General features: G+C 38.4%; 1 long non-coding RNA gene across 1 annotated transcript; it reads right to left on the reverse strand.

Annotated features, from left to right (window-relative positions):
- Positions 1–1,061: 1,061 nt before the first annotated feature.
- LOC134309794 (uncharacterized) lies at positions 1,062–9,121 on the reverse strand. Its single transcript, XR_010011219.1, has 4 exons — positions 9,077–9,121; positions 6,709–6,775; positions 6,390–6,546; positions 1,062–1,572 (listed from the first exon to the last, which is right to left on the reverse strand). It is a non-coding gene; the product is annotated as an uncharacterized LOC134309794 (long non-coding RNA).
- Between the last annotated feature and the right edge of the window lie 10,952 nt (positions 9,122–20,073).

Here is a 20,073-nt window from a genome sequence, read left to right on the forward strand (position 1 = left end):
CAGAGATGATCGGTCATCTATTGCTGCTGTTTGAGTTGGTCATCTTCTAGACCTTCATCAGTGGTCACAGGACGCTGCCCACTGGGCGCTGTTGGCTGGATATTTTTGGTTGGTGGACTATTCTCAGTAAGGGGTTTAAAAACTCCAGCAGCACTGCTGTGTCTTATCCACTTATACCAGCACAACACACACTAACACACCACCACCATGTCTGTGTCACTGCAGTGCTGAGAATGACCCACCACCCAAATAATACTTGCTCTGTACTGGTCCTGGGAGAGTTCTGACCATTGAAGAACAGCATGAAAGGGGGCTAAAAAACATGTTGAGAAACAGATGGACTACAGTCAGTAATTGTAGAACTACAAAGTGCTTCTATATGGTGGAGCTGCTCCTCCAGTCACTGGTATAAATTCATTCCTTTACAGTATATGTGTTTACAGCACTTATTATTTAGTCCACTCAAATATATATTCATACATTGTTTTTATTTTCACCTACCATATTATTTTGCTTAGGGTCATGGTCAATCCAGCATCATCTGAAAACTCAAGGGAGCCAATCCATCACAGAGTAATATACACTTACACATTTCCTTCACCCTTTTTGCATTTTTAAGCAGCCAATCCACCTTTCAAATCATATGGGTCAAACCATAAACCTTCTAATTAATAGCCCAGAGCCCTACCCCACCCAGTGTGTCTGTGGCAAATTGTGCCAGTCAAAAGAACATTGTGTCCACATGTTGACACAAAATGACACTGTTTTTGTATGTGTTTCTAGCATCCACCCTCAATCCTGTTAATAGGTTCAGAGGTTTTGATGTATGAATTTAATAATCTTAACTGAAACCACATTGCCTTTTTATCACTCATGATTTGGTCTGTTCATTTAATCAGCATTATAGCACCGATTAAGAGGATCACTGTTTTCTCTGCTACCTACTTATGATAGCTGGTGAGTTCTGGTGTTTATGTAATGCTCCCATCCTGTCTAACTCATTGAGTATTGTGTGTGTGACCTACCTTAAACCATAAACAAACAGGTGTTTGTGACTCACACTGGTTTATTTGGGTTGTCATGATAATGTTGAATGTTGGTGTTTCACAGTGACATTTGGTATTTGTACATATTGGTGATTCATAATGAATGTTGGGGTATGACAGTGACTCGGTATTTGATGGTAAATGTTGGTATTTAATAGTGAGTATTGGTATTTGATTGTAAAGGCTGATGTTAAGTTGTAAATGTTGGTATTTAATAAAGAATGAATGTGTGTTAGTAAATGATAGTGTGTACCTGAAAACATTTGTTTAATGATGAGTGTTGGTATATGGTGGTGAATGTTGTTGTCTGATGGTAAAGTGCCAAAATGTCCAGAACTTACAACGGACTTTTTCACAGACTGGACTAAACAATGAAGAACTCCTCCAGGCCACCCGAGAAGGATGGGGGTCCCTGCTAAGTCTGGTTCCTCTCAAGGTTTCTTCCTGTAATTTTCAGGGAGTTTTTCCTTGCCACTGTCGACCTCAGCTTGCTCAATAGGGGTTTTTGGTCTGTTGGTCCTGGATTCTGTAAAGTTGATTTGAGACAGTGTTCATTATAAAAAGCGCTATAAAAACGAATTTGACATGACTTGATACACATTACTTATTTTGTACAATACCTGCACATCTGGCCATTATAAAATAATTCTAATTCTAAATTAAAACGTTACATGCCGGAATAATACTTAAAACATTTACATTAACGGACAGTATATCTGTACATTCATAGCTTTACATGTATATATTGAACAGATGGTGCTAGTTTTATGTAAGATTTATGTAAGCAAATGTGTGTTTTGTATTTAATGTGTGTTAAAACTGTGAGGGACTATGCAACCAAGATTTTCACTCACCTTTCACACCTGTGTTAATGTGACATGACAATAAAAGTGATTTGTGATTTGTAAAGGTATAGTGTTTTATGTAAATATTTGTGTTTAATAATGTTGGTAACCCTTTTTACCTATGCACTCTGCACAGGTGCCTCTCTATCTGCCAATCAGGGTTCTTACACAGCGTTTGAAGACCCCACCCACATAGTCCGGTCATCCTGCCATAGCAGAACCATGTCTGCTGCAGGCACTGCCAATTATGCCTGCTAGATGGCGCACAGCCGACTGGTGGCAACGCTGAGTTTCGAATTGAGGAGTTCAGAATGCCAGCGCTGGTGTGCTAGCGGAATATCCCGCTGTGCCACCTGGGTGCCTAAATGTTACTGTTTAAAAGAACATGTCAGTAGTCGATATTGGTATTTAAGGGGAAAAAATGGTGTATGTTGGTGAATAATAGTGTGTGTTAGTAAATGTTTAATGGAAAAAGCAGGACATGCACAGAGCTAACTGTAGTGAGCTAATGTATTAGACTGCTGCACCACCCAAGTGCCCTTAAGGTTGGTATTTAATCAAGAATAATGATGTGTTGGCAGATTCAGTGTTCTGTAGAAAATTGTTGGTGTTTAATAAAGAAAGGTTGGTTTGGTGAATTTTGGTATTTATGGTGAATGGTGGTGTGTTTTGGTAAAGTTTGGTGTTTAATAAAGTTTAAGTTAAAATCATCTATTTAAGTTTAATTCACTGTATTAAACATATACATTTATCTGGGTCATGGGTTCTACTACTAGATGTGCATGTGCAAGGATTTTGGAGGTCACATCAGGCCTGGGAGTACTTTTATCTTACAACCTCGTGTTCAGGCAAATAGTTTTCTACAGAACTCATTTAAGATCCGAGATAAGCAGCTACAGATGGACACTAACAACAATTATCTTCTCAAACACAGGTCAGATTCCAGAGGAGAAGAATTACGTAGAAAACAGTTATACATCTGAAATAATTGTGGTTGTTTGGTTCAGCGAACTGTTTAAAAAGAAGTATAAAAATGTGATGATACAACAGACAGTGTTTTACCATGGATGTCTCATATCTGTAGTTCATTATTATTTTATTTTTTTTGTCTGACCAGACTGTACTGTTGCAACAGGGTTCTGGGTATTCTAATTGCCTGTGTGAAGCAATTAGAATACAACAAGCACAGACTTTGACCTGCTAATTTGTATACTGACATCATCACATGAGATCACCTGTGAAAACAGGAAATGAATGAATTTTCCTATGGAAAGCTGGAGCTAGGTTGTGGAGCTTCTCTGCCTCTCCCTGGTTTCTCTCTGAATCTGAGTCTCTGATACACACCATACAGATTGTAGGGATGGGCACGTAAAGACCTCAGTAAACATTAAGATTACTGAAGTATTCGTTGTAGTCCAATGCTTATCAGTTGACAAAATAATTGGGAATTACAAATCTGCACATGTAAAAATAGAAATAACGCAGTTCAATCTGTGTAATCATTAAGTGATAATTATTTGAATATAATATGAGGTGGAAAGTATAAAAAAATATCAACAGGGGGTGTAACATTGTCTTCATTATTATTATTGATCTGGTTGCTGTTAATGATAATAATAATGATAATAATAATGATAAATAATAATAATAATTAATTGGATGAAGGACAGGAGACACCCCAAACAGGTCAAAAGTCCATTTAGGTACCTTTTTTTTAAAGATATTTTAGATCATTTTAGATAATTTACAAAAGTGTTTCTTACATTTACTTTGACTTTTATTTGATTGCAGACAGGATAAACCCAAGATATTTCATGTTTTATCTGCTCAACTTCATTTCATTTCTGTTAATATACATTGAGACGGGGGCAATTTAGGGCTGGTAATAAGGTGAAAAACTAAATAATGATGTGATTCCAAACAGGTGATGTTAACAGGTGATTGTACTCATGGTTTGGTACAAAAGCAGCATCCAAGAAAGGCTGAGTGTTTGATGAGTAAAGATGATCAGAGGATCTCCAGTTTGTCAACAAATGTGTGAGAAAATTATTGAAATGTTTAAAAACAATGAACCTTAAAGAAAGATTGCAAGGGATTTGCATATTTCTTCCTCTACAGTGCATAATATCATTAAATGATTCAAGGAATCTGGAGGAATTTCAGTGCGTAAAGGTCAAGAGCGCAAGCTTAAGTTGAACGCCCATGATCTTCGATCCCTCAGACAGTACTGCATCAAGAACCGCCACTCAACAATAGCTGATATAACCACATGGGTGAGGGATTACTTTGGCAAACTTTTGTCAGGCACTACAATACAGAGTTACATGCACAAATGCCACTTAAGTCTTGACTTCTCTGGGCTGTAAGGCATCTAGGATGGACCATCACACAGTGGAAATGTGTATTGTGGTCAGATGAATCAGCATTCCAGGAATGGATGTTTATTTATAAATGAAATGAAGATGACCAGACAAAACATGAAATATCTCAGGTTCATCCTGTCTGCAATCAAATAAAAGTCGAAGTCATTGTAAAAATTTTTTTTTTATTATTTGCATTTTCCATACTGTCCCAATTTTTTTCTGATTTGGGGTTAAAGATATAATTTTAGATATTTTAAATAATTTTAGATATTTTTAGATATATGATATGATTAAAAAATGATTATGAACATGATCTTTAAAAACACACACATACAGTGTATCACAAAAGTGAGTACACCCCTCACATTTCTGCAGATATTTAAGTATATCTTTTCATGGGACAACACTGACAAAATGACACTTTGACACAATGAAAAGTAGTCTGTGTGCAGCTTATATAACAGTGTAAATTTATTCTTCCCTCAAAATAACTCAATATACAGCCATTAATGTCTAAACCACCGGCAACAAAAGTGAGTACACCCCTAAGAGACTACACCCCTAAATGTCCAAATTGAGCACTGCTTGTCATTTTCCCTCCAAAATGTCATGTGATTTGTTAGTGTTACTAGGTCTCAGGTGTGCATAGGGAGCAGGTGTGTTCAATTTAGTAGTACAGCTCTCACACTCTCTCATACTGGTCACTGAAAGTTCCAACATGGCACCTCATGGCAAAGAACTCTCTGAGGATCTTAAAAGACGAATTGTTGCGCTACATGAAGATGGCCAAGGCTACAAGAAGATTGCCAACACCCTGAAACTGAGCTGCAGCACAGTGGCCAAGATCATCCAGCATTTTAAAAGAGCAGGGTCCACTCAGAACAGACCTCGCGTTGGTCGTCCAAAGAAGCTGAGTGCACGTGCTCAGCGTCACATCCAACTGCTGTCTTTGAAAGATAGGCGCAGGAGTGCTGTCAGCATTGCTGCAGAGATTGAAAAGGTGGGGGGTCAGCCTGTCAGTGCTCAGACCATACGCCGCACACTACATCATATTGGTCTGCATGGCTGTCACCCCAGAAGGAAGCCTCTTCTGAAGTCTCTACACAAGAAAGCCCGCAAACAGTTTGCTGAAGACATGTCAACAAAGGACATGGATTACTGGAACCATGTCCTATGGTCTGATGAGACCAAGATTAATTTGTTTGGTTCAGATGGTCTCAAGCATGTGTGGCGGCAATCAGGTGAGGAGTACAAAGATAAGTGTGTCATGCCTACAGTCAAGCATGGTGGTGGGAATGCCATGGTCTGGGGCTGCATGAGTGCAGCAGGTGTTGGGGAGTTACATTTCATTGAGGGACACATGAACTCTAATATGTACTGTGAAATACTGAAGCAGAGCATGATCCCCTCCCTCCGGAAACTGGGTCGCAGGGCAGTGTTCCAGCATGATAATGACCCCAAACACACCTCTAAGACGACCACTGCTTTATTGAAGAGGCTGAGGGTAAAGGTGATGGACTGGCCAAGCATGTCTCCAGACCTAAACCCAATAGAACATCTTTGGGGCATCCTCAAGCGGAAGGTGGAGGAGTGCAAAGTCTCGAATATCCGCCAGCTCCGTGATGTCGTCATGGAGGAGTGGAAAAGCATTCCAGTGGCAACCTGTGAAGCTCTGGTAAACTCCATGCCCAGCAGAGTTAAGGCAGTTCTGGGAAATAATGGTGGCCACACAAAATATTGACACTTCAGGAACTTTCACTAAGGGGTGTACTCACTTTTGTTGCTGGTGGTTTAGACATTAATGGCTGTATATTGAGTTATTTTGAGGGAAGAATAAATTTACACTGTTATATAAGCTGCACACAGACTACTTTTCATTGTGTCAAAGTGTCATTTTGTCAGTGTTGTCCCATGAAAAGATATACTTAAATATCTGCAGAAATGTGAGGGGTGTACTCACTTTTGTGATACACTGTACACACACACACACACACACAATACACACACACAGTTATAGCAGCCTCCACTCTAATGACAAGGCTTTCCACAACATTATGGAGTGTGTCAGTCGAAGTCTATGCTTTTTTAATACAAGAGCATTTGTAAGGTCAAACATTGGCATTAGATAAGAATACCTGACTGTTAATCAATATTTCACTTCATCCCAGAGGTGTTCAGTGGGGTTAAGATCAGGACTGTGCAAGCCACAGAAGTTCCTCCTCACTATATACATGTGTCAAACCATGTATTTATGAACCTTGTTTTGCCACAAGGACACATTTGTGTGTCATTCTGCAATAAAAACAAAATAGGATAATATTAATAAGGCAACAAATCACCAGTAGATGCAAAGTTGGCTTAACTTTCTACCAATTATCATTATACGTTTTGGGAGGTGGGTTTAAGAAATAAACAAACTGCTACCTGATGTAAATGAATTTGCTTATTTCTCACCCTGCAACTTCAATGGTTTAAGGCTGCAATTTCTCAATAAGCTGTAGCACGGCCTTCATGGTTTTCCCTATGAAAAATAAAAAAAATCATAATCAATTATAGTAATGCAATAGAATATGTATGTCTTTATCATCAAATATAAAGACAAATATAGACTGACGTTCTTCTTTTGGCAGGTTCCAACTAGTTTGGAAGCTGGGGTCGTAATCCTAAACCATTCACTTGCCCTAACCTCTGAGCTACCACTGCCCTCTTTTCACAGAGGATTTTAAACCCTCACAAATACAAAATATTTATATATGAGGGGTTTCCACAACCCAAAATGAATATGAACGACGGATCTTCAAAAAGTTTCTGCACTTTAATATTTTTGTTGGAAACAGTGAGGGTGGGAGGAGTAGTAATTGGTCGTGTCTGAGAGACTGAGAGAGAGCTTATAGTCCGGATTTAGCACCATCTGATTTCTACAATTTTGGGCACTCAAAGAAGCTTTAAGGGAAAGAAGATTTTCATGTGATAATGATGTGAAAGCAGCAGTGCATCAGTGGAATTTTTTGCTGATGGCATTAAAAAGTTGGTACGATGCTTGGAAAAATGCATCGGAAGGTGACTATGTAGAACAGTGATGTTATTTGTTTTTAAAATCCTTAATAAATAGAGTTTTAAAAAAGTGTGAAAACCTTTTGAAGAACTCTTAATAATATTTATTTATTTATTCCTAAAAGATTGCAAATTTTGCCACTCAGGTGGCGCAGTGGTAAAATACACATGCTGCAACCAGAGCTGGGATCTCGAATAAATCGTATCAAGTCTCAGCTCTGCCTTGCCGGCTGAGGCTAAGCGGCTACATTAACAACAATTGGCCTGTTGTTCAGATGGGCGCTGCTGTAGCCCATCTGCCTAAAATTTTTATTTTGCATTGTGTGACTGCTCCATGACTGGTTAACTGGATAATTACATGAATGATCAAGTTTACTTGTGTTCCTAATAAAGAGACCTAATAAGAGTGTGTGTATATGTGAGGACAGGAAGCACAATATTTTTTTGCCATGTACATGCTGTGTTAAGACCGGTTTTATACAGGACACATATATTTCTTTGTACAGAAAGTTATTAGATTTGGCCTAATATTAGACACAAACATGTTTGTACAGTATATTAAGCCCTTAGTGTGTAATTCATCTGACTGCATATGTGAACATATGTGCTAAAAAACATTCTTCAAAATTATACCAAAAAATGTATATTGGCCAGTAATGCCTAGTTCACACTACACGATTTTTGCCCTGATTTTCGCTCGGCGACTGGTCAGCGATTGATTTTCCGGGTCGGGAGCAACTCAGCGTTCACTCGGCGATCAAAACTCGGCTCTCAGTCGTTAAGTGTGAACTATCCAACAACTCGACCCGACCGGCTCGCCGAGCGCTTGGCGACTGGATTGAGTTTTCTAGCTCGTCAGATATCTGATCTCAGATGTGCGACTGGGAATGAGTGACATGTCGAACAGCCAATGAGAACGCAGGATACTGCGTGAGGGGAAATGCAGGAGAGGAGTGTAAACACTGGGACAGGCTTAATTAATATAGTTTATATCAGAATACACCGGCACACACGCGTTTTACAGTATTTCTGATTTGATCGTCCTCTACAAAACGTAATACCCACGCTGCATTACAAAATTATCAGAGCCGTAGATAGAGAGAGTTGCGACACTCCTTGATCTCGCCGCCACGCGGTCACGTGGTTCATGTAACCCTCCAATAGTTCCAAACAAACCCGGCGCTGTCATGTTCTCCTATGGGACCGGCAGCAGTAAATGAAATATTAAACATTAAATAATAAACATTTGTACAATTTCTGGGTATTTTCACCTGCCTTTACATTTACTGCATCTGCTTTAATATCAATTTGGTATATGAAGTGGAAGATTGATGTTTATAATGACTTAATAGGTCGTTCTTGTTAACACACAGTACATTATATTAGCATACATTACATAATGTGATATCATTAAGTAGTAGAGACGATATACAGTACAGAGATTAAAGAGTTTTTTATGTTTAGTTTTTTACATAAACTAATCTCCCTTCACTTTCCCGAGGATTCATAATAATAATCATTTTGGTTAAACACTAAGCCATGTGGCTGGATTCATAAGGTTTACCTGCACTGAATGAACAGATTCATAAACACACTACCGTACCAATACCTTTAACATTATAGTGCAGGTACATGAAATAGCATTAATTCATGTCTTATTTCATGAGTAAGTAATAATTTATTCCTACATGTAATACATGAATTAATTCATAATTAATATGCACTAGTTCATTTTGTCTAATGTAAGTGGTGGACAAGATACACAAACCATGTAGCTGAGTTGAAGTAGAGATATCCAAGGTGAAATATTACTCCAGTAAAAGTAGTAGTAAAAGTAAAATACTCTTTACCTCCACTAAAGTACTAAACTAAATTTACCTTCAAATGTACTTAAGAATGAAAGTAAAAGTAGCATGATTTATTATGGCTCTGATGTTTTATTATCATTTCTGTAACAAGACTCTTGATTAATCAACTTTTAATTAATCAATTTTAGGTGAAAAGACTCTAGTGTCAATAATTTAGCTTAGCTGACTAAGCTAAATTCAGTTACACCTATTAATTAAGATAAACATGTAACATTTAGTGCTGAGCAAATGCTAAACAATAACAGTATTAAGTATATTAATGACATCAAATTCATTATTTTTTTAAAACAAAGCAACAAACAGCTAAAAATGCTTGATAAGTAGTGAAAATGAATGGGGCTCTATGGGATGTTTGGAACTATACAGAGCTCCACAACCCGGAAGCTGCACAGAAAATATGTCCCGCCCCCTTTCCAACGGTTCCCTATGGGAGTGTCGCCACTCTGTTCTCTCTACCGCTCTGAAAATTATTAATTAACCTCCAACTTACTACAGAACAAGCCATATACTGTTCGTGTTGCCAAATCCACTCAGATTCATTTATTTTCCTCTTTGATTTTACGCTGCACATCAGACCACAAACACTTTGATCGCTCGCTACTTGTTGACGTGCATTTTTGGACGTGGTATCATTAAACCTTTAGTCACTTCTCGCGTTTGTTCTCGTGACTAAACGTAGTTTGGGAGACCAGAGAAGCTCGTCTGCGATTGCAGTTGGTGATGGATCGTGTAGTGTGAAACCCCCTATCGCCGATCAGTCGTGTAGTGTGAAATATACACTGATTGAAACACTCCCGAGTGCAAGAGATTCAGTCGTGTAGTGTGAACTGTACAGCGACCTGACGACTTGGAAAGTTGTGTAGTGTGAACTTGGCATTAGTGGTGATATTATCAAATCTGAAACACAGTCTGAAAGAAAAACAAAAGTATTTTCTCTATTTAAGACAAAAAGCAGACGCTTTAGGTGTGTACATTTGTGAATGCTTGTTAGAGTTAATGAAGCAAAAAATACTGAGATCCAAATAAATGTTGGCGAATATAAGAATGGCTCTATTTGTGCTAATAAGCAGACTGGTACTTATTGTGCAGCTATTTTATATTTTAAAAACATCTTATAACAGGCCGCTCAGGTGGCGCAGCGGTAAAAAGAAACGCGCTGCAACCAGGGCTGGATTCTGAGAAGCGTCGTATCGAATCCAGCCTTGCTTTACCGGTTCGAAGCTGAGTGGCTATATGAGCAACGATTGGCCGGTTGCTCATGCGGGGGGTGGGACAAAGAACCGGATGGGGTCTCTCTCTGTCAGAATGCGAATGCGTTCTCTGCCGGCTGATTGGAGGCGCTTATACAGAGATGGGAGAGGGTGCCCCTAGGGTGTGTCTCTCCGCATGCAACGCTGGGTGGCGCCAAACTCGTCAATGTGTGGGTGGCAAAGATGCATCTGGCTGCTGCTCGTGTTTCGGAGGGGATATGGGTTAGCTTCAATCACCTCCGTCAGGGCGATGCTAATTGAACAATTGGATGCGCGAAAAAGGGGTAAAAATTTATTATAAAAAAACAAAAACATCTTATAAACTAAACTTTACTGTTGTACTCTCAGCCATAATATTTATTATTTAAACAAATAGAATGATTTTGACTTACCTCAACAGCCAAGAAAGACAAATAAAATAAATTAGTTTAACATACAATTTTAAAAGTTTCTTGTTAAATAATTTCTATTAAATTTATAATTGTACTTGCCATGTGCTATCTCGTATTAGCAGCCCAGCTACCTAAATGCTATTAACTACAGTAGCTTGCATTTGTGACAGCTGGAGATTGTGGAATTTCAGTAGCTGGAACTCATTTTGCATTGCCACAAGTCAGAGATTTTTCTGTGTTGCACATTTGGCAGTCAGATGGGGCACGGAGACGCAGTAGTGTGTGATCTATCTATCCCTCTTGATTGACAATTACCTGTGTTTCATGAATGTTGATTTGCTTCAAGTAGAAGTCCCCTGTATATATTAGCTTCTTCCTTTCATTCTCGCCAGCAGGCACGTGCACAGACATTTTTGGGGGCAGGTGCTCAAGCCAAAAAAAAGGGCACCCATCGCCAAACTTATTAGTAAAATAAAAAAAAAAACAGTAGAATATTTAACTTACATATTTATGTTGTTAACACAATCAATACACATCTAATCAAATAACTCAAATGATCAAATTGCATAAATAAATGAAAAACAGGCAAAAACAAGGCCATATTGTGCACACTTTTTAATAACTAAACATCTGATACTGATACATCTCCCTTATTTGCTTTACTGGTAGATGGCCTAATCCAGGATAAAAGAGAGCTGCTTTTCTTTCTGCTTTTGTAACCTTTCTTTTCTTGGCATTATGCTGCAAAATTTGTAAATGAGATAAATCAATGCTGTGCATAATAATCAAGAGTGACTTACTGAATCTCCATAAAGGGTATACATCATTTTACTGTTTTCTGACAGAGTTGAAGCATTACACTAATAATATACCATTACTAGTATCAATTTACCTTACCAGACTGTCATGTAGCTCAACTTAAGACCTACCTTTGATTTCAAATCAGAAACCCACTTTGGGTAGTTAATGTTAACAATGGGCCTATTATTATGCCAATAAAATCAAATAAACAGCTAAATAACATTTTCATATTTATTCATCATTTTTTTGTATGCTGTTCTATATCATAGAGCATTATATTTAGCCTTCTACATATATTAGTTTGTAATGTTAATTATTCCTCATTTGTAAACCTCAACTGTTGAAGTATAAATGCTTGCATGATAATAAATAAATAAATAAAAGCAGTATTTATAAAACAAAGTTTGTAGGTTGTGAGGGACATTAATAAGTGTATATTAAAAATAGTTTGACATTATTATAATAAATTATCTTAGAGTTTAATAGACTTACTTGTCTCTAATATAAAAATATTATGGATTTACTGATTTTAACTATAAATTAAAATAAAATTAAAATAAAAGCATTATCTATAAAACAAGGTTTGTAGCTCGTGAAGAACATTAATATGTGTTTATAAAAAATAGTTTGACATGATTCCATCAATATATTAAAAGACTTGAATGGATTTATTTCTCTGTAAGTAAATGTAAAGTAAAAGTAAATGTTTCCTACGTTTCTCTGTTAGTTTGATGACGCTCCCTAACGAGTTAGCTGGACTTGGCGCTTGATCAGCGGTTTCATTTTAATTTTTCTTTAAATAAATACATTTAACCTTCTTTAGTTTTTAGGAACTCACCCCGGTCTTGCAGTGTTTTGGGCTTCACTATGGAACTTCCCCAGAGGCGGTGTGATATTCCTTTTTCGAAGCAAAACCACCCATAAAAACACTTCATGCATGTGAGGCAGCACTTGTTAGGGTAGAGGTTACCCTAACAACTGGTGCCAGGCCGGCAGGTTCTGACAGATCCCTGTCTCTTCTGTTTCGGAGTGGCTGGTTTGTGGCAGATGTTTGGAGCAACCTGCCATATTGGAAAATCTAGTTCTCACTTCTGCACTATCTCTGTTCTATCCATTTTTTCTTTGTGGATTACAAATGTTTGTGTGTCCTTAAGTTGTTAATTTGTGTTTATTATTTTGGCCACTTTTTATTTGCCATTGTCTCTTTTTTGTATTGTTCTACACTGGATTAAACATTTGCAGCTTGGGTTATATTTCCATTCTTGGCGGCATGATGGCTAGGTGGGTATCACTGTCGCCTCACAGCAAAAAGGTCCTGGGTTTGATTCCCACTTGGAGCATTCTAGGTCCTAGGAGTTTGCATGTTCTCCCCATGTCTGTGTGGGTTTCCTCAGGGAGCTCCTGTTTCCTCCCAAAGTCCAAAGACATACAATCAAGTTAGTTAGAGATACTAAAATAACCATTAGATGTGTATGTTTGTGTGTGTGTGTGTTAAGATGGGAATGTATTTGTGTGTATGTCCACCCTGCGATTTACTGGAGCCTTGTCCAGGGTGAAATAGGCTCCAGCAACCCCGCGACCCTGATTAGGATAAGCGGCTTAGAACGTGAGTGAGTGAGTGATCAATCACCATTTTCCAATGGACATTTGTCATCACCCCTCCCCCTTCTTACATTGTGGTGTTTTCTGGCCTCCGGAGATTTTTTAAACTAGTCTATTAACTTATTTCAGATAGAAATGTTGGGAACCAATCCTTAGGAAATGAGTTCTGTAAAGTGGTGTCTGTTGTTCAACAGCTGATCCACATTAGTAGTCGTGTCCCTCTGCGCTGCCTATTTTGGCTGGCAGATGGGACACAGAGGCACAGTAGTCCTTCTTGAGTGACAATCACCTGTGCCTCATGAACACTGATTCGCTCCAGGTGGAAGCTTCCCCCATATATTATAGCTTCTCCCTTTCATTCTTGTCAGCACACTTTATTTTATCTGAAGCCGTGATACCGGAATGCTCAGTCCAGTCCAGTGTTCAGCTGACATGGGTTGTCAGCACTCTTTTGATGTCTGGGAACAGTCCCTGGGTTTGCAGCATTTTGGGCCTCACGATGGAGCTTAACTGGTAGAGTGGATTGCCCCAGTGGCAGCATGGCGTCCCTTCTCCATAATTATGTAACCATTACATTTATAGATTTTAAATATGTGAACTGTTTGTATTTTCCACTCATATTTGTTATGTTTATAAATATATACTTTTCTTGTTTGAAGACATTGCATGTACAACCCCAAATCAAAAAAAGTTGGGACAGCATGGAAAATGCAAATAATAAAAAAAACACAGAGTTTCTTACATTTACTTTGACTTTTATTTAAATGCAGACAGGATGAACCTGAGATATTTCATATTTTAATAAACATCCATTCCTGCTCTTCAGACCTGCAACACATTCCAAAAAAAGTTGGGACAGTAAAGCATTTACCACTTTGTAAAGTTGCCATTCCTTTTCACCACACTTAAAAGACGTTTTGGCACCGAGGATACCAAGTGATTTAGTGTTTCAGCTTTTATTTTGTCCCATTCTTCCTGCAAACACATCTTAAGATGTGCAACAGTACGGGGTCGTCGTTTTGGCATTTTTCATTTAAAAATTCTCCACACATTCTTTATTGGGGACAGGTCAGGACTGCAGGCAGGCCAGTCCAGTACCTGTACCCTCTTCTTCCGCAGCCATGCCTTTGTAATGTGTGCAGCATGTGGTTTTACATTGTCTTGTTGAAAAATGCATGGACGTCCCTGGAAAAGATGACGTCATGATGGCAGCATATGTTGCTCTAAGATCTCAATGTACTTTTTGGCATTAATGCTGCCATCACAGAAGTGTAAATGACCTTTGCCAAGGGCACTGACACAGCCCTATACCATGACAGACCCTGACTTTTGGATTTGTTGCTGATAACAGTCAGGATGGTCCTTTTGGTCTTTGGTCAAGAGCACACGGCGTCCATTTTTTCCAAAAAAGACCTGGAATACTGATTCATCTGACCACAATACACGTTTCCACTGTGTGATGGTCCATCCTAGATGCCTCCAAGCCCAGAGAAGTCGACACCACTTCTGGACATGGTTAACATAAGGCTTCTTTTTTGTACAGTAAAGTCTGAAGTGGCATTTGTGCATGTAACTCTGTATTGTAGTGCTTGATAAAGGTTTGCCAAAGTAATCCCTCACCCATGTGGTTATATCAGCTATTGTTGAGTGGCGGTCCTTGGTGCAGTGCCGTCTGAGGGATCAAAGATCACAGGCGTTCAGCTTAAGCTTGCGCCCTTGGCCTTTACGCACTGAAATTCCTCCCGATTTCTTGAATCGTTTAATGATAATATACACTGTAGAGGGAGAAATATGCAAATCCCTTCCAATCTTTCTTTGAGGTACATTGTTTTTAAACATTTCAATAATTTTCTCACGCATTTGTTGACAAACTGGAGATATCTTCGCTCATCAAAGACCTTTCCTGGATGCTGCTTTTGTACCAAACCATGATTACAATCACCTGTTGACATCAACTGTTTGGTATCACATCATTATTTAGTTTCACCTTATTACTAGCCCTAAATTGCTCCTGACCCAACTTTTTTGGAATGTGTTGCAGGCCTGAAATGCAGGAATAGAGGTATTTTAACAAATGAAATGAAGTTGAGCAGACAAAACATGAAATATCTTGGGTTCAAAGTGTCTGCAATCAAATAAAAGTCACAGTAAATGTAAGTAACACTGTATTTTTATTTCATTTGCATTTTTCACACTGTCCCAACTTTTTCTGATTTGGGGTTGTATATTTAAAGTAGACTAATGTACTGGAGGTTAAAAACAGAAACAAAAGTGGTTGAATACTTTTATCTCTTCATATATTAAAAATTTACTTTTAAAAAGACTCCAGTTAAAACCCTTCCACTAGCCACAGGCCAGTTTTTGGACTACAGTACATAATATGTACCACATGACAGAAGAGGGACGGTATGGAAGCCAGTACATACCACGCTTATAAGAGAACACTGTACATCACTGTAAATGAAGGGTTAATTCAGCACTGTCACTACTGATTTATTGCAAAACATTTTGTATGTGTTACAGTGAGATTCAGTTTACTCAGTCCAGATGTTTCTGCTTCATTCAGAATGACTGGGATTCATCAAAGTCAACCTGGTTAGTCCTGTTCTTTATTTATTTGTCTCTACATGGTGGGTCAGTGATATTATGAACATCCATGTTTAAGAGCAAAGAACCCACAAGAACATTAGAAAATACCAAACCACACCAGAATGGAAATACTCATGCAAATGTACTCTAACATTTTGCATATTTAAAACAAGTGCTGACTTTGAACTGACGTAATCCTAGTTCACGTTTAACTCTTAAACAATTTTCTAGAATGGTTATATATTACATATTAAAGAAAAAGACAACTTAATGTGGACAGCAGGAAGGTGTCGGGCATCCACAAGACACCAGATCAGCTTATATGCATCTTGGAATAGATTCTTAGACTCCACTGCAGGGATGGATTCCTGATTTACCATTCTACCAAGAGATCTTTTCTCAGATGGTGTTTTTATGATAGTGGTGAAATTTTCCATAAGTGTCTAATACAATTTTAAATCTGGCCATAAAATAAACTATATGGACAATAGTATGTGGATCCCCAACCATGAGCTTGTTTGTCATTTTTTTTGAAGACCACAGTAATATGAAATGGGTGCTCAGGTGGTGCAGCGGTCTAATGCGCCATGCCACCATCGGCTGGCTAGGCATCTACACATACATGATTGGCAATGTCTGAGTGGTGTCTGTGTGTGTGTGTGTGTGTGTCTGTGTCTGTGTGTGTGTTTGGGTGGGGTTGGGAGGGTGGTGTTCAGAAGCTCTGTGATTGGTTGGCGTCCTGTTTAGGATATTTTTGCTTTGCACCAAGTGCTTATGAAATATAAGTGCTTATCAATACTTATGACAGCCTCCACTCTTTTGAAAAGTCTTTATTTGAGATTTTGAAATGTGTGCCTGTGCAAATTTGGGCCCATTTAATCAAAAAATAAATTGTGTGGCCTGGCTCACAATCAACGTTTCAACTAACACTACACGACTTTCGGAGATGTCATATTGCTGTACAGTTCACAATACACAACTGGATCTCTTGCAAAAGGGAGTCTTTTAAGTTGTTGTGTATTTCACACTACATGACTGATTGGCGATAGGGGATTACACACTACACGATCTACCATCAGGAAGAATCGCAGACGAGTCTATCTGGTCTCCCAAACTACGTTTTGTCACGAAAACACGCAGAGAAGTGACGAGGGGTTTAATAATACCATGTCCAAAAGTGCACGTCAACAATAATCGAGCGATCAAAGTTGTTTGTGTGCTGATTTGCAGCATAAAAGCAAGTAGGAAAAATAAATGACTCCGAGTGGATTGGGCTACGCGACCAGCAGGGATCGTCTATTCTGTAGTGAGCTGGAGGTAAATTAATATTTTTGCAATGCACTGTTGGTATTAGAGTTTGGTGTGGACGATAAGATCACAAAAACTGTAAAGCTTGTGTGTGTGCCGATGTATTCTGATAGAAACTATATTATGCCCCTGTCCCATGTTTTTACAACTCCTCGTCCAATTTTCCCCTCACCCTGTATCTTGCGCTTTCATTGGCTGTGGTTTGACATAGCACTCGCTGCCACTCACAACCTGCTTGCAACGCCTTTCACGCTACACGATTTTGCCTAGTGTGAACTAGGCATTATGCAACAGTATTCAATGGGGTTGAGGTCAGAAATCTGGGCATGCCATTCATATTCCTCCACAATAAATTCATAAAATCATGTCTTGCTTTGTGTGCAATTCCCCCTTTTGCCCTTTGATTTTAATACAAAGTATTAAGAAAAACACAATATTGTCAAATCTAAAAATCTAGATTCTATGTTATCTAGCAACTGTATTATCCTTGTAAGATTTTTTTCTTTAATTGCAGTTCTAAGCCCATAGTGATTGAAATCTTGCTGTACTATGGACAGTGACACCCATGTTACAGCATTGTCTAGTTTATGACAGACTTGTATTTTGCTGGTTCCCAAATTACATTTGACCAATTTCATTTTAGCATAACATGAATGTGTTCACATACGTTTGGCAATACAATGCATCTTCCCCTTGGTAATATGTACTTTCATGTCTTTCTTTTGAAAACTTTTGAAGCATTCAGCATTTAGCCAACTGAACACTATAGCATTGTTTTCTTTTATGCATTTGTCCATGGTTTTGTTACCAGCTTCAAAAACAACAATCCATGGCATTGCTTTAAAATTCCTTAAATTGTTCTTAGATATGTTTATTTTTATTTATTACTTTAAATAATAAGATTGCTTTGACCTCTTGAGATTGCAATTTCGAAATAAATGCATGAAGGTGCAGATAGTATATCAGCATGTAGTAATGAACCTTTAGTTTTTAGTGCGTGTTTGTGCATTCATGTTCTCTATTAAAAAGACCACACATGGCTTTACCAGAACAATGTTAGAACAGCATTATATTTAGAAGTCAAACAGCAAAAGAAGTTCACAAACAGTGCAGGATTGCTGCCGGCAGGAATGCAGCATTCAGTTCTTAGGAAAACTGTGTCTCTGGGGCCGAACATTTAATTGAATTTGTGGAATTTCAAGAATAAAAATTGAAGCCAGCACACAGTGCATCAGGATTAAACAATAGCAGACTCATGTTTCACAATTTTTAAACATTAGGTATAGGATTTAAGAAGACATCATGCAAGGTTCTCTCATTCCTGGCTTGTTTTAGTTTGTTGGGGGTTTGTGTAGCTGCTCTGATGTTTTACTTATCCAAAGCAACTTAAAATTATGTCTCAAACAATGTAAGCAACTGAAGGCTAGGGGCCTTGCTCAAAGTCCAACAATAGTAACTTCACAGTAAAAGGCTACAACCAGCACCCATCCGATTACTAGTACAGTGACTTAATCACTGAGCTACACACTGGTCCTGTTGATAATGTTGTACTTTGATGTGATTGTGATATACACTGATCAGTCATAACATTAAAACCACCTCCTTGTTTCTACACTCACTGTCCATTTTATCAGCTCCACTTACCATATAGGAGCACCTTGTAGTTCTACAATTACTGACTGTAGTCCATCTGTTTCTCTGCATGCTTTGTTAGCCCCCTTTCATGCTGTTCTTCAATGGTCAGGACCCCCACAGGACCACCACAGAGCAGGTATTTTTTAGGTGGTGGATCATTTTCAGCACTGCAGTGACACTGACATGGTGGTGGTGTGTTAGTGTGTGTTGTGCTGGTATGAGTGGATCAGAAACAGCAGCACTGCTGGAGTTTTTATATACAGTGTCCACTCATTGTCCACCCTATTAGACACTCCTACCTAGTTGGTCCACCTTGTAGATGTAAAGTCAGAGACGATCGCTCATCTATTGCTGCTGTTTGAGTTGGTCATCTTCTAGACCTTCATCAGTGGTCATAGGACGCTGACCACGGGGCGCTGTTGGCTGGATATATTTTTGGTTGGTGGACTATTCTCAGTCCAGCAGGTGTTAAAAAACTCCATCAACATTGCTGTGTCTTATCCACTCATACCAGCACAACACACACTAACACACCACCACCATGTCAGTGTCACTGCAGTGCTGAGAATGATCCACCATCCAAATAATACCTGCTCTGTAGTGATCCTGGGAGAGTCCTGACCATTGAAGAACAGCATGCTAGGGGGTTAACAAAGCATGCAGAGAAACAGATGGACTACAGTCAGTAATTGTAGAACTACAAAGTGCTCCTATATGGTAAGTGGAGCTGATAAAATAGACAGTGAGTGTTGAAACAAGGAGGTGATTTTAATGTTATGGCTGATTGGTGTAAATGGAAGTAGAAACTCTGCTCCAAGTTTGCTTTTGTTGTCCACATTTACTTAACAAATGTTAAAACTGCTTAACCAATTAAAGTTATTTGTAGTGACCTGTCTAAGAGGACAAGGATACAAACCATGCCAGCAAAATGTTCCCCACATAATCTGAGCTTTATATGTTTTTTACTTTTGTAATTGTTGTACAGTGGTACCTTGTAACTCAACGTCCATTAAAATCAAAATCTTTGAAACTCAATGTCCTTCATTGACAAATTTGTACTTTTAAACTCAATGTTTTCCTTAAACTCAACAAATGAAACAAATCTGCATTTGTGTGGATTAACTGTCAAATCCATTCGGAAAGCTTCACATGTACAGTATCTGTGTTAATGTAACTTCATGTATTAATAGAATGACATAGAAACACTAAACCTCTTTAAATTATTACTGCTTATAAGTTCTCTCCACTAATTAAGAAGCATAAGAAAGCAGTTGTATTTTAGTGTTTTATATCTGTTATTTTTATAAGTGTATAAGTGTC

Source organism: Trichomycterus rosablanca, chromosome 3 (assembly GCF_030014385.1).
Source record: "Trichomycterus rosablanca isolate fTriRos1 chromosome 3, fTriRos1.hap1, whole genome shotgun sequence".
NCBI classification, from domain to species: domain Eukaryota; kingdom Metazoa; phylum Chordata; class Actinopteri; order Siluriformes; family Trichomycteridae; genus Trichomycterus; species Trichomycterus rosablanca.